Below are 13,619 nucleotides of genomic sequence, written 5' to 3' on the forward strand. Positions count from 1 at the left end.
ATGGAGGGGGGAGCCGCAGCCGCGGGGAGGGCAGCCCGACCTCTCCCTCCCTCTCCCTGGGCCGCCCTCCATGCGATCCCCCCTCGGACGGAGTGCAGAGTAATTCGCAGGGAAGCGCTACAGAAAACTACTCACCTCACTGGCTCCAAGCGCTGCTCTCTCGCCGCCAGTCTCCTCTCTCTGCCTACACGCTGATACACACACACGCTGCTTCCTGTTTAGCAGCGTGTGTGTATCAGCGTGTAAGCAGAGATGAGACTGGCGGCGAGAGAGCAGCGCATGGAGCCAGCGAGGTGAGTAGTTTTCTGTAGCGCTTCCCTGCGCATTACTCTGCACTTCGTCCGAGGGGGGATCGCATGGAGGGCGGCCCGGGGAGAGGGAGGGAGAGGTCGGGCTGCCCTCCCCGCGGCTGCGGCTCCCCCCTCCATCATGGGGGGCACCTACCTAACCTATACTGGGGCAGCTACCTATCTAACATATCCTGGGGGGCACCTACCTATCTAACCTATCCTGGGGGGCACCTACCTAATCTAACCTATACTGGGGGGCACCTACCTATCTAACCTATACTGGGGGGCAGCTACCTAATCTAACCTATACTGGGGGGCACCTACCTAATCTAACCTATACTGGGGGGCACCGACCTAATCTAACCTATACTGGGTGGCAGCTACCTAATCTAACCTATACTGAGGGGGCAGCTACCTTATCTAACCTATACTGGGGGGCACCTACCTTTCTAACCTATACTGGGGAGCAGCTACCTATCTAACCTATACTGGGGGAAGCTACCTATCTAACCTATCCTGGGGGGCACCTACCTAATCTAACCTATACTGGGGGCAGCTACCTTATCTAACCTATACTGGGGTACCTACCTAACCTATACTGGGGGGCAGCTACCTATCTAACCTGGGGGGCAGCTACCTAATCTAACCTATACTGAGGGGGCAGCTACCTAATCTAACCTATACTGGGGGGCAGCTACCTATCTAACCTATACTGGGGGGCACCTACCTATCTAACCTATATTGGGGGGCAGCTACCTATCTAACCTATACTGGGGGGCAGCTACCTATCTAACCTATACTGGGGGGCACCTTCCTAACCTATACTGGGGGGCACCTTCCTATCTAACCTATAGTGGGAGCATTAACTTATCTAACCTGTATTGGGGGCACCTACCTACCTAGCTAGTCTATACAGGTGACAACTATACTGGCTACCTATATTGGAGGCACCTACCTAACTAACCTATACTGGGGGCATCTACCTATCTAACCTATGCGGGGGGCAACTATTTTGGCTACCTATATTAGAGGCACCCACCTAGCTAACCTGTAGTGGGGTCACCTAACTATCTAACTTATACCGGGGACGCCTGCCTATCTAACCTATACTGTGGGCAACTATACTGGCTACCTATACTGGAGGCACCTACCTGGCTAACCTATACCGGAGGCAACTATACTGACTCACCTATGCCTGGCTACTTATACTGGGGGGACCTATAGCTGGCTACCTATACTGGGGTACCTATTCTGGGGGAATCTATACTGAGTGCAACTAGACATGGCTAACCTACACTGTGGGCACCCATACCTTGCTTCGGGGGGGGGGGGGCGCAATTTTTACACCCTCGCCCTGGGTGCATTTTAGCCTAGAAACTGCACTGATCTGGGGTTCTCTTCGGACAACTGTTGAACACAAAAGGAAAGGCCGTCCCTGGGTGGGCTTGAACCACCAACCTTTCGGTTATAAGCCGAACGCGCTAACCGATTGCGCCACAGAGACTGTGCCTGCAGTTGTTGCTAAATGATTTTATGGGGATGTATGGGTGTCTTGTGGAGTGAGGAAGTAAGTCTGCTCCAAGAAGTTTAACGCCACTTTTTCCCACAATGAAGCATTCACTGTATGGCAGCAGAGTGGTGCAGCGGAAGCGTGCTGTTCCCATAACCCAGAGGTCGATGGATCGAAACCATCCTCTGCTAGGTGTACGTTGGTTTTTATACCTTGCTTACCATATGGGCCAATTGTCGGCCATAGCCCCTTAAGAGAAAGTGTCATTAGGGCCTTGCTGTAACATAGATAGTAGTGTAACTATTTCAACTAATGTACCCTTCTTAAACTTGAAGGTTGAATACAAACAGAAGCAGAGTGGCGCAGCGGAAGCGTGCTGGGCCCATAACCCAGAGGTCGATGGATCGAAACCATCCTCTGCTAGGCATGAATTCATTTTTGCACCTTGCTTTATCGCATGGGCAAAACGGTTTCCATTGCCCTGTAAGAGAAAGTGTAATAAGGGCCCTGCTGTAACGTACATATTAGGGTAGCTAAGACTACTCCTGGGCCGTTCTTGTAGTTGAAGAGATGGGTGAACTGTGACACCGCACTTAAAAAAAAAAAAAAAAAAAACAGCAAACAGAGAAGCTTCCCCATATTGGAGCATTGGATTTGGTCAAGTCTTAAGCCAATGTGTTGTAGGGCACAAGTAAGCTTTGGGTTAGCAGGAATGGTTGCATGGCCACCTAGCTTTTCATCCTTCCCACCCTTGCCCTGGAATCTTCCAGACTTCAAATTGCTGTCCTTTGCTGTGTGTGTTGCACCAGCATCATCCAGGGGGGCACATGATCTTTCTGAAGTCTTGAATTGAAGTCTGTAAGCAGTATCACCATGTGTCCCACTGCTTACATCTAGCAAAGTAGACAAATAAGCAAGCTCATTTTTCTCTTGGGTATATTGCAATGGTACATGCTAGGCGAGTTTCAGCATGTAGCGTTGGTGGTATAGTGGTGAGCATAGCTGCCTTCCAAGCAGTTGACCCGGGTTCGATTCCCGGCCAACGCATGTGAGCTTGCTTTTGGCACCCTACAATTCCATGGAAGACAAGACCAAGACAAGATCTCTGAACAGTTAGGACATCCTGCACCTGCTCAGTCTCTGGAGAGGTTCCATTCCGGTGCAGCAGACTCTACGCCAGCTTAAAGGTCTTTCTAAATGGTCAACACTTAATGCAGACACTCTATAATGTTCTAAACAAATAGCTAGCAAGGCACTAAAGCGAGCCTGTCCTTGGGTGGGCTTGAACTGCCTTTCTTTGGCTTGACAGCCGTCGCCAGGCTTTGGGTTCGATCCCCGGCTAATACTTTACTGCTGCTTCTGGGGTACAGAAATCTTCATTTGGTCACAGACACTGCCAGGGATGTCTGTTGTATCACTAAGACATGAACTTGATGCTGCTCACCCTTTTCATGAACGTGAATGAGATTCCAACGTGTCTCAAATGAATCTACATGGCTATCTGGGGCATGGCCGTTTCTACCCCCGTGCGGGGCGTGCCGCCGCCCGGGGCGCTGCTGGGAGGGGGGCGCTGTGATGGAGGGGGGAGCCGCAGCCGCGGGGAGGGCAGCCCGACCTCTCCCTCCCTCTCCCTGGGCCGCCCTCCATGCGATCCCCCCTCGGACGGAGTGCAGAGTAATTCGCAGGGAAGCGCTACAGAAAACTACTCACCTCACTGGCTCCAAGCGCTGCTCTCTCGCCGCCAGTCTCCTCTCTCTGCCTACACGCTGATACACACACACGCTGCTTCCTGTTTAGCAGCGTGTGTGTATCAGCGTGTAAGCAGAGATGAGACTGGCGGCGAGAGAGCAGCGCATGGAGCCAGCGAGGTGAGTAGTTTTCTGTAGCGCTTCCCTGCGCATTACTCTGCACTTCGTCCGAGGGGGGATCGCATGGAGGGCGGCCCGGGGAGAGGGAGGGAGAGGTCGGGCTGCCCTCCCCGCGGCTGCGGCTCCCCCCTCCATCATGGGGGGCACCTACCTAACCTATACTGGGGCAGCTACCTATCTAACATATCCTGGGGGGCACCTACCTATCTAACCTATCCTGGGGGGCACCTACCTAATCTAACCTATACTGGGGGGCACCTACCTATCTAACCTATACTGGGGGGCAGCTACCTAATCTAACCTATACTGGGGGGCACCTACCTAATCTAACCTATACTGGGGGGCACCGACCTAATCTAACCTATACTGGGTGGCAGCTACCTAATCTAACCTATACTGAGGGGGCAGCTACCTTATCTAACCTATACTGGGGGGCACCTACCTTTCTAACCTATACTGGGGAGCAGCTACCTATCTAACCTATACTGGGGGAAGCTACCTATCTAACCTATCCTGGGGGGCACCTACCTAATCTAACCTATACTGGGGGCAGCTACCTTATCTAACCTATACTGGGGTACCTACCTAACCTATACTGGGGGGCAGCTACCTATCTAACCTGGGGGGCAGCTACCTAATCTAACCTATACTGAGGGGGCAGCTACCTAATCTAACCTATACTGGGGGGCAGCTACCTATCTAACCTATACTGGGGGGCACCTACCTATCTAACCTATATTGGGGGGCAGCTACCTATCTAACCTATACTGGGGGGCAGCTACCTATCTAACCTATACTGGGGGGCACCTTCCTAACCTATACTGGGGGGCACCTTCCTATCTAACCTATAGTGGGAGCATTAACTTATCTAACCTGTATTGGGGGCACCTACCTACCTAGCTAGTCTATACAGGTGACAACTATACTGGCTACCTATATTGGAGGCACCTACCTAACTAACCTATACTGGGGGCATCTACCTATCTAACCTATGCGGGGGGCAACTATTTTGGCTACCTATATTAGAGGCACCCACCTAGCTAACCTGTAGTGGGGTCACCTAACTATCTAACTTATACCGGGGACGCCTGCCTATCTAACCTATACTGTGGGCAACTATACTGGCTACCTATACTGGAGGCACCTACCTGGCTAACCTATACCGGAGGCAACTATACTGACTCACCTATGCCTGGCTACTTATACTGGGGGGACCTATAGCTGGCTACCTATACTGGGGTACCTATTCTGGGGGAATCTATACTGAGTGCAACTAGACATGGCTAACCTACACTGTGGGCACCCATACCTTGCTTCGGGGGGGGGGGGCGCAATTTTTACACCCTCGCCCTGGGTGCATTTTAGCCTAGAAACTGCACTGATCTGGGGTTCTCTTCGGACAACTGTTGAACACAAAAGGAAAGGCCGTCCCTGGGTGGGCTTGAACCACCAACCTTTCGGTTATAAGCCGAACGCGCTAACCGATTGCGCCACAGAGACTGTGCCTGCAGTTGTTGCTAAATGATTTTATGGGGATGTATGGGTGTCTTGTGGAGTGAGGAAGTAAGTCTGCTCCAAGAAGTTTAACGCCACTTTTTCCCACAATGAAGCATTCACTGTATGGCAGCAGAGTGGTGCAGCGGAAGCGTGCTGTTCCCATAACCCAGAGGTCGATGGATCGAAACCATCCTCTGCTAGGTGTACGTTGGTTTTTATACCTTGCTTACCATATGGGCCAATTGTCGGCCATAGCCCCTTAAGAGAAAGTGTCATTAGGGCCTTGCTGTAACATAGATAGTAGTGTAACTATTTCAACTAATGTACCCTTCTTAAACTTGAAGGTTGAATACAAACAGAAGCAGAGTGGCGCAGCGGAAGCGTGCTGGGCCCATAACCCAGAGGTCGATGGATCGAAACCATCCTCTGCTAGGCATGAATTCATTTTTGCACCTTGCTTTATCGCATGGGCAAAACGGTTTCCATTGCCCTGTAAGAGAAAGTGTAATAAGGGCCCTGCTGTAACGTACATATTAGGGTAGCTAAGACTACTCCTGGGCCGTTCTTGTAGTTGAAGAGATGGGTGAACTGTGACACCGCACTTAAAAAAAAAAAAAAAAGCAAACAGAGAAGCTTCCCCATATTGGAGCATTGGATTTGGTCAAGTCTTAAGCCAATGTGTTGTAGGGCACAAGTAAGCTTTGGGTTAGCAGGAATGGTTGCATGGCCACCTAGCTTTTCATCCTTCCCACCCTTGCCCTGGAATCTTCCAGACTTCAAATTGCTGTCCTTTGCTGTGTGTGTTGCACCAGCATCATCCAGGGGGGCACATGATCTTTCTGAAGTCTTGAATTGAAGTCTGTAAGCAGTATCACCATGTGTCCCACTGCTTACATCTAGCAAAGTAGGCAAATAAGCAAGCTCATTTTTCTCTTGGGTATATTGCAATGGTACATGCTATGCGACTTTCAGCATGTAGCGTTGGTGGTATAGTGGTGAGCATAGCTGCCTTCCAAGCAGTTGACCCGGGTTCGATTCCTGGCCAACGCATGTGAGCTTGCTTTTGGCACCCTACAATTCCATGGAAGACAAGACCAAGACAAGATCTCTGAACAGTTAGGACATCCTGCACCTGCTCAGTCTCTGGAGAGGTTCCATTCCGGTGCAGCAGACTCTACGCCAGCTTAAAGTTCTTTCTAAATGGTCAACACTTAATGCAGACACTCTATAATGTTCTAAACAAATAGCTAGCAAGGCACTAAGGCGAGCCTGTCCTTGGGTGGGCTTGAACTGCCTTTCTTTGGCTTGACAGCCGTCGCCAGGCTTTGGGTTCGATCCCCGGCTAATACTTTACTGCTGCTTCTGGGGTACAGAAAACTTCATTTGGTCACAGACACTGCCAGGGATGTCTGTTGTATCACTAAGACATGAACTTGATGCTGCTCACCCTTTTCATGAACGTGAATGAGATTCCAACGTGTCTCAAATGAATCTACATGGCTATCTGGGGTTCTCTTCGGACAACTGTTGAACACAAAAGGAAAGGCCGTCCCTGGGTGGGCTTGAACCACCAACCTTTCGGTTAACAGCCAAACGCGCTAATCGATTGCGCCACAGAGACAGTGCCTGCAGTTGTTGCTAAATGATTTTATGGGGATGTATGCGTGTCTTGTGGAGTGAGGAAGTAAGTCTGCTCCAAGAAGTTTAACGCCACTTTTTCCCACAATGAAGCATTCACTGTATTGCAGCAGAGTGGCGCAGCGGAAGCGTGCTGGGCCTATAACCCAGAGGTCGATGGATCGAAACCATCCTCTGCTAGGTGTACGTTGGTTTTTATACCTTGCTTACCATATGGGCCAATTGTCGGCCATAACCCCTTAAGAGAAAGTGTCATTAGGGCCTTGCTGTAACATAGATAGTAGTGTAACTATTTCAACTAATGTACCCTTCTTAAACTTGAAGGTTGAATACAAACAGAAGCAGAGTGGCGCAGCGGAAGCGTGCTGGGCCCATAACCCAGAGGTCGATGGATCGAAACCATCCTCTGCTAGGCATGAATTCATTTTTGCACCTTGCTTTATCGCATGGGCAAAACGGTTTCCATTGCCCTGTAAGAGAAAGTGTAATAAGGGCCCTGCTGTAACGTACATATTAGGGTAGCTAAGACTACTCCTGGGCCGTTCTTGTAGTTGAAGAGATGGGTGAACTGTGACACCGCACTTAAAAAAAAAAAAAAAAAAAACAGCAAACAGAGAAGCTTCCCCATATTGGAGCATTGGATTTGGTCAAGTCTTAAGCCAATGTGTTGTAGGGCACAAGTAAGCTTTGGGTTAGCAGGAATGGTTGCATGGCCACCTAGCTTTTCATCCTTCCCACCCTTGCCCTGGAATCTTCCAGACTTCAAATTGCTGTCCTTTGCTGTGTGTGTTGCACCAGCATCATCCAGGGGGGCACATGATCTTTCTGAAGTCTTGAATTGAAGTCTGTAAGCAGTATCACCATGTGTCCCACTGCTTACATCTAGCAAAGTAGGCAAATAAGCAAGCTCATTTTTCTCTTGGGTATATTGCAATGGTACATGCTAGGCGACTTTCAGCATGTAGCGTTGGTGGTATAGTGGTGAGCATAGCTGCCTTCCAAGCAGTTGACCTGGGTTCGATTCCCGGCCAACGCATGTGAGCTTGCTTTTGGCACCCTACAATTCCATGGAAGACAAGACCAAGACAAGATCTCTGAACAGTTAGGACATCCTGCACCTGCTCAGTCTCTGGAAAGGTTCCATTCCGGTGCAGCAGACTCTACGCCAGCTTAAAGTTCTTTCTAAATGGTCAACACTTAATGCAGACACTCTATAATGTTCTAAACAAATAGCTAGCAAGGCACTAAGGCGAGCCTGTCCTTGGGTGGGCTTGAACTGCCTTTCTTTGGCTTGACAGCCGTCGCCAGGCTTTGGGGTCGATCCCCGGCTAATACTTTACTGCTGCTTCTGGGGTACAGAAAACTTCATTTGGTCACAGACACTGCCAGGGATGTCTGTTGTATCACTAAGACATGAACTTGATGCTGCTCACCCTTTTCATGAACGTGAATGAGATTCCAACGTGTCTCAAATGAATCTACATGGCTATCTGGGGTTCTCTTCGGACAACTGTTGAACACAAAAGGAAAGGCCGTCCCTGGGTGGGCTTGAACCACCAACCTTTCGGTTAACAGCCGAACGCGCTAATCGATTGCGCCACAGAGACTGTGCCTGCAGTTGTTGCTAAATGATTTTATGGGGATGTATGGGTGTCTTGTGGAGTGAGGAAGTAAGTCTGCTCCAAGAAGTTTAACGCCACTTTTTCCCACAATGAAGCATTCACTGTATGGCAGCAGAGTGGTGCAGCGGAAGCGTGCTGTTCCCATAACCCAGAGGTCGATGGATCGAAACCATCCTCTGCTAGGTGTACGTTGGTTTTTATACCTTGCTTACCATATGGGCCAATTGTCGGCCATAGCCCCTTAAGAGAAAGTGTCATTAGGGCCTTGCTGTAACATAGATAGTAGTGTAACTATTTCAACTAATGTACCCTTCTTAAACTTGAAGGTTGAATACAAACAGAAGCAGAGTGGCGCAGCGGAAGCGTGCTGGGCCCATAACCCAGAGGTCGATGGATCGAAACCATCCTCTGCTAGGCATGAATTCATTTTTGCACCTTGCTTTATCGCATGGGCAAAACGGTTTCCATTGCCCTGTAAGAGAAAGTGTAATAAGGGCCCTGCTGTAACGTACATATTAGGGTAGCTAAGACTACTCCTGGGCCGTTCTTGTAGTTGAAGAGATGGGTGAACTGTGACACCGCACTTAAAAAAAAAAAAAAAAAAACAGCAAACAGAGAAGCTTCCCCATATTGGAGCATTGGATTTGGTCAAGTCTTAAGCCAATGTGTTGTAGGGCACAAGTAAGCTTTGGGTTAGCAGGAATGGTTGCATGGCCACCTAGCTTTTCATCCTTCCCACCCTTGCCCTGGAATCTTCCAGACTTCAAATTGCTGTCCTTTGCTGTGTGTGTTGCACCAGCATCATCCAGGGGGGCACATGATCTTTCTGAAGTCTTGAATTGAAGTCTGTAAGCAGTATCACCATGTGTCCCACTGCTTACATCTAGCAAAGTAGGCAAATAAGCAAGCTCATTTTTCTCTTGGGTATATTGCAATGGTACATGCTAGGCGACTTTCAGCATGTAGCGTTGGTGGTATAGTGGTGAGCATAGCTGCCTTCCAAGCAGTTGACCTGGGTTCGATTCCTGGCCAACGCATGTGAGCTTGCTTTTGGCACCCTACAATTCCATGGAAGACAAGACCAAGACAAGATCTCTGAACAGTTAGGACATCCTGCACCTGCTCAGTCTCTGGAGAGGTTCCATTCCGGTGCAGCAGACTCTACGCCAGCTTAAAGTTCTTTCTAAATGGTCAACACTTAATGCAGACACTCTATAATGTTCTAAACAAATAGCTAGCAAGGCACTAAGGCGAGCCTGTCCTTGGGTGGGCTTGAACTGCCTTTCTTTGGCTTGACAGCCGTCGCCAGGCTTTGGGTTCGATCCCCGGCTAATACTTTACTGCTGCTTCTGGGGTACAGAAAACTTCATTTGGTCACAGACACTGCCAGGGATGTCTGTTGTATCACTAAGACATGAACTTGATGCTGCTCACCCTTTTCATGAACGTGAATGAGATTCCAACGTGTCTCAAATGAATCTACATGGCTATCTGGGGTTCTCTTCGGACAACTGTTGAACACAAAAGGAAAGGCCGTCCCTGGGTGGGCTTGAACCACCAACCTTTCGGTTAACAGCCGAACGCGCTAATCGATTGCGCCACAGAGACTGTGCCTGCAGTTGTTGCTAAATGATTTTATGGGGATGTATGCGTGTCTTGTGGAGTGAGGAAGTAAGTCTGCTCCAAGAAGTTTAACGCCACTTTTTCCCACAATGAAGCATTCACTGCATTGCAGCAGAGTGGCGCAGCGGAAGCGTGCTGGGCCTATAACCCAGAGGTTGATGGATCGAAACCATCCTCTGCTAGGTGTACGTTGGTTTTTATACCTTGCTTACCATATGGGCCAATTGTCGGCCATAGCCCCTTAAGAGAAAGTGTCATTAGGGCCTTGCTGTAACATAGATAGTAGTGTAACTATTTCAACTAATGTACCCTTCTTAAACTTGAAGGTTGAATACAAACAGAAGCAGAGTGGCGCAGCGGAAGCGTGCTGGGCCCATAACCCAGAGGTCGATGGATCGAAACCATCCTCTGCTAGGCATGAATTCATTTTTGCACCTTGCTTTATCGCATGGGCAAAACGGTTTCCATTGCTCTGTAAGAGAAAGTGTAATAAGGGCCCTGCTGTAACGTACATATTAGGGTAGCTAAGACTACTCCTGGGCCGTTCTTGTAGTTGAAGAGATGGGTGAACTGTGACACCGCACTTAAAAAAAAAAAAAAAAAAACAGCAAACAGAGAAGCTTCCCCATATTGGAGCATTGGATTTGGTCAAGTCTTAAGCCAATGTGTTGTAGGGCACAAGTAAGCTTTGGGTTAGCAGGAATGGTTGCATGGCCACCTAGCTTTTCATCCTTCCCACCCTTGCCCTGGAATCTTCCAGACTTCAAATTGCTGTCCTTTGCTGTGTGTGTTGCACCAGCATCATCCAGGGGGGCACATGATCTTTCTGAAGTCTTGAATTGAAGTCTGTAAGCAGTATCACCATGTGTCCCACTGCTTACATCTAGCAAAGTAGGCAAATAAGCAAGCTCATTTTTCTCTTGGGTATATTGCAATGGTACATGCTAGGCGACTTTCAGCATGTAGCGTTGGTGGTATAGTGGTGAGCATAGCTGCCTTCCAAGCAGTTGACCTGGGTTCGATTCCCGGCCAACGCATGTGAGCTTGCTTTTGGCACCCTACAATTCCATGGAAGACAAGACCAAGACAAGATCTCTGAACAGTTAGGACATCCTGCACCTGCTCAGTCTCTGGAGAGGTTCCATTCCGGTGCAGCAGACTCTACGCCAGCTTAAAGTTCTTTCTAAATGGTCAACACTTAATGCAGACACTCTATAATGTTCTAAACAAATAGCTAGCAAGGCACTAAGGCGAGCCTGTCCTTGGGTGGGCTTGAACTGCCTTTCTTTGGCTTGACAGCCGTCGCCAGGCTTTGGGTTCGATCCCCGGCTAATACTTTACTGCTGCTTCTGGGGTACAGAAAACTTCATTTGGTCACAGACACTGCCAGGGATGTCTGTTGTATCACTAAGACATGAACTTGATGCTGCTCACCCTTTTCATGAACGTGAATGAGATTCCAACGTGTCTCAAATGAATCTACATGGCTATCTGGGGTTCTCTTCAGACAACTGTTGAACACAAAAGGAAAGGCCGTCCCTGGGTGGGCTTGAACCACCAACCTTTCGGTTAACAGCCAAACGCGCTAATCGATTGCGCCACAGAGACTGTGCCTGCAGTTGTTGCTAAATGATTTTATGGGGATGTATGCGTGTCTTGTGGAGTGAGGAAGTAAGTCTGCTCCAAGAAGTTTAACGCCACTTTTTCCCACAATGAAGCATTCACTGTATTGCAGCAGAGTGGCGCAGCGGAAGCGTGCTGGGCCTATAACCCAGAGGTCGATGGATCGAAACCATCCTCTGCTAGGTGTACGTTGGTTTTTATACCTTGCTTACCATATGGGCCAATTGTCGGCCATAGCCCCTTAAGAGAAAGTGTCATTAGCTCCTTGCTGTAACATAGATAGTAGTGTAACTATTTCAACTAATGTACCCTTCTTAAACTTGAAGGTTGAATACAAACAGAAGCAGAGTGGCGCAGCGGAAGCGTGCTGGGCCCATAACCCAGAGGTCGATGGATCGAAACCATCCTCTGCTAGGCATGAATTCATTTTTGCACCTTGCTTTATCGCATGGGAAAAACGGTTTCCATTGCCCTGTAAGAGAAAGTGTAATAAGGGCCCTGCTGTAACGTACATATTAGGGTAGCTAAGACTACTCCTGGGCCGTTCTTGTAGTTGAAGAGATGGGTGAACTGTGACACCGCACTTATAAAAAAAAAAAAAAAAAACAGCAAACAGAGAAGCTTCCCCATATTGGAGCATTGGATTTGGTCAAGTCTTAAGCCAATGTGTTGTAGGGCACAAGTAAGCTTGGGGTTAGCAGGAATGGTTGCATGGCCACCTAGCTTTTCATCCTTCCCACCCTTGCCCTGGAATCTTCCAGACTTCAAATTGCTGTCCTTTGCTGTGTGTGTTGCACCAGCATCATCCAGGGGGGCACATGATCTTTCTGAAGTCTTGAATTGAAGTCTGTAAGCAGTATCACCATGTGTCCCACTGCTTACATCTAGCAAAGTAGGCAAATAAGCAAGCTCATTTTTCTCTTGGGTATATTGCAATGGTACATGCTAGGCGACTTTCAGCATGTAGCGTTGGTGGTATAGTGGTGAGCATAGCTGCCTTCCAAGCAGTTGACCTGGGTTTGATTCCCAGCCAACGCATGTGAGCTTGCTTTTGGCACCCTACAATTCCATGGAAGACCAGACCAAGACAAGATCTCTGAACAGTTAGGACATCCTGCACCTGCTCAGTCTCTGGAGAGGTTCCATTCCGGTGCAGCAGACTCTACGCCAGCTTAAAGTTCTTTCTAAATGGTCAACACTTAATGCAGACACTCTATAATGTTCTAAACAAATAGCTAGCAAGGCACTAAGGCGAGCCTGTCCTTGGGTGGGCTTGAACTGCCTTTCTTTGGCTTGACAGCCGTCGCCAGGCTTTGGGTTCGATCCCCAGCTAATACTTTACTGCTGCTTCTGGGGTACAGAAAACTTCATTTGGTCACAGACACTGCCAGGGATGTCTGTTGTATCACTAAGACATGAACTTGATGCTGCTCACCCTTTTCATGAACGTGAATGAGATTCCAACGTGTCTCAAATGAATCTACATGGCTATCTGGGGTTCTCTTCGGACAACTGTTGAACACAAAAGGAAAGGCCGTCCCTGGGTGGGCTTGAACCACCAACCTTTCGGTTAACAGCCAAACGCGCTAATCGATTGCGCCACAGAGACTGTGCCTGCAGTTGTTGCTAAATGATTTTATGGGGATGTATGCGTGCCTTGTGGAGTGAGGAAGTAAGTCTGCTCCAAGAAGTTTAACGCCACTTTTTCCCACAATGAAGCATTCACTGTATTGCAGCAGAGTGGCGCAGCGGAAGCGTGCTGGGCCTATAACCCAGAGGTCGATGGATCGAAACCATCCTCTGCTAGGTGTACGTTGGTTTTTATACCTTGCTTACCATATGGGCCAATTGTCGGCCATAGCCCCTTAAGAGAAAGTGTCATTAGCTCCTTGCTGTAACATAGATAGTAGTGTAACTATTTCAACTAATGTACCCTTCTTAAACTTGA

General features: G+C 48.8%; 13 non-coding genes across 13 annotated transcripts; 9 read left to right on the forward strand and 4 right to left on the reverse strand.

Annotated features, from left to right (window-relative positions):
• Positions 1 to 1,720: 1,720 nt before the first annotated feature.
• On the reverse strand, positions 1,721 to 1,794 carry TRNAI-UAU (transfer RNA isoleucine (anticodon UAU)). The gene has a single exon. It is a non-coding gene; the product is annotated as a tRNA-Ile (tRNA).
• Positions 1,795 to 2,775: 981 nt separating this feature from the next.
• On the forward strand, positions 2,776 to 2,847 carry TRNAG-UCC (transfer RNA glycine (anticodon UCC)). The gene has a single exon. It is a non-coding gene; the product is annotated as a tRNA-Gly (tRNA).
• A 2,247-nt stretch (positions 2,848 to 5,094) lies between these two features.
• On the reverse strand, positions 5,095 to 5,168 carry TRNAI-UAU (transfer RNA isoleucine (anticodon UAU)). The gene has a single exon. It is a non-coding gene; the product is annotated as a tRNA-Ile (tRNA).
• Positions 5,169 to 6,143: 975 nt separating this feature from the next.
• TRNAG-UCC (transfer RNA glycine (anticodon UCC)) lies at positions 6,144 to 6,215 on the forward strand. Its single transcript has one exon. It is a non-coding gene; the product is annotated as a tRNA-Gly (tRNA).
• A 696-nt stretch (positions 6,216 to 6,911) lies between these two features.
• TRNAI-UAU (transfer RNA isoleucine (anticodon UAU)) lies at positions 6,912 to 6,983 on the forward strand. Its single transcript has one exon. It is a non-coding gene; the product is annotated as a tRNA-Ile (tRNA).
• A 784-nt stretch (positions 6,984 to 7,767) lies between these two features.
• Positions 7,768 to 7,839, forward strand: TRNAG-UCC (transfer RNA glycine (anticodon UCC)). The gene has a single exon. It is a non-coding gene; the product is annotated as a tRNA-Gly (tRNA).
• Positions 7,840 to 8,336: 497 nt separating this feature from the next.
• On the reverse strand, positions 8,337 to 8,410 carry TRNAN-GUU (transfer RNA asparagine (anticodon GUU)). The gene has a single exon. It is a non-coding gene; the product is annotated as a tRNA-Asn (tRNA).
• Positions 8,411 to 9,959: 1,549 nt separating this feature from the next.
• TRNAN-GUU (transfer RNA asparagine (anticodon GUU)) lies at positions 9,960 to 10,033 on the reverse strand. The gene has a single exon. It is a non-coding gene; the product is annotated as a tRNA-Asn (tRNA).
• Positions 10,034 to 10,158: 125 nt separating this feature from the next.
• Positions 10,159 to 10,230, forward strand: TRNAI-UAU (transfer RNA isoleucine (anticodon UAU)). The gene has a single exon. It is a non-coding gene; the product is annotated as a tRNA-Ile (tRNA).
• A 783-nt stretch (positions 10,231 to 11,013) lies between these two features.
• Positions 11,014 to 11,085, forward strand: TRNAG-UCC (transfer RNA glycine (anticodon UCC)). The gene has a single exon. It is a non-coding gene; the product is annotated as a tRNA-Gly (tRNA).
• A 696-nt stretch (positions 11,086 to 11,781) lies between these two features.
• Positions 11,782 to 11,853, forward strand: TRNAI-UAU (transfer RNA isoleucine (anticodon UAU)). Its single transcript has one exon. It is a non-coding gene; the product is annotated as a tRNA-Ile (tRNA).
• Positions 11,854 to 12,637: 784 nt separating this feature from the next.
• Positions 12,638 to 12,709, forward strand: TRNAG-UCC (transfer RNA glycine (anticodon UCC)). Its single transcript has one exon. It is a non-coding gene; the product is annotated as a tRNA-Gly (tRNA).
• Positions 12,710 to 13,405: 696 nt separating this feature from the next.
• On the forward strand, positions 13,406 to 13,477 carry TRNAI-UAU (transfer RNA isoleucine (anticodon UAU)). The gene has a single exon. It is a non-coding gene; the product is annotated as a tRNA-Ile (tRNA).
• Positions 13,478 to 13,619: the final 142 nt, after the last annotated feature.

Source organism: Hyperolius riggenbachi, chromosome 4, assembly GCF_040937935.1.
Source record: "Hyperolius riggenbachi isolate aHypRig1 chromosome 4, aHypRig1.pri, whole genome shotgun sequence".
Taxonomy (NCBI): domain Eukaryota; kingdom Metazoa; phylum Chordata; class Amphibia; order Anura; family Hyperoliidae; genus Hyperolius; species Hyperolius riggenbachi.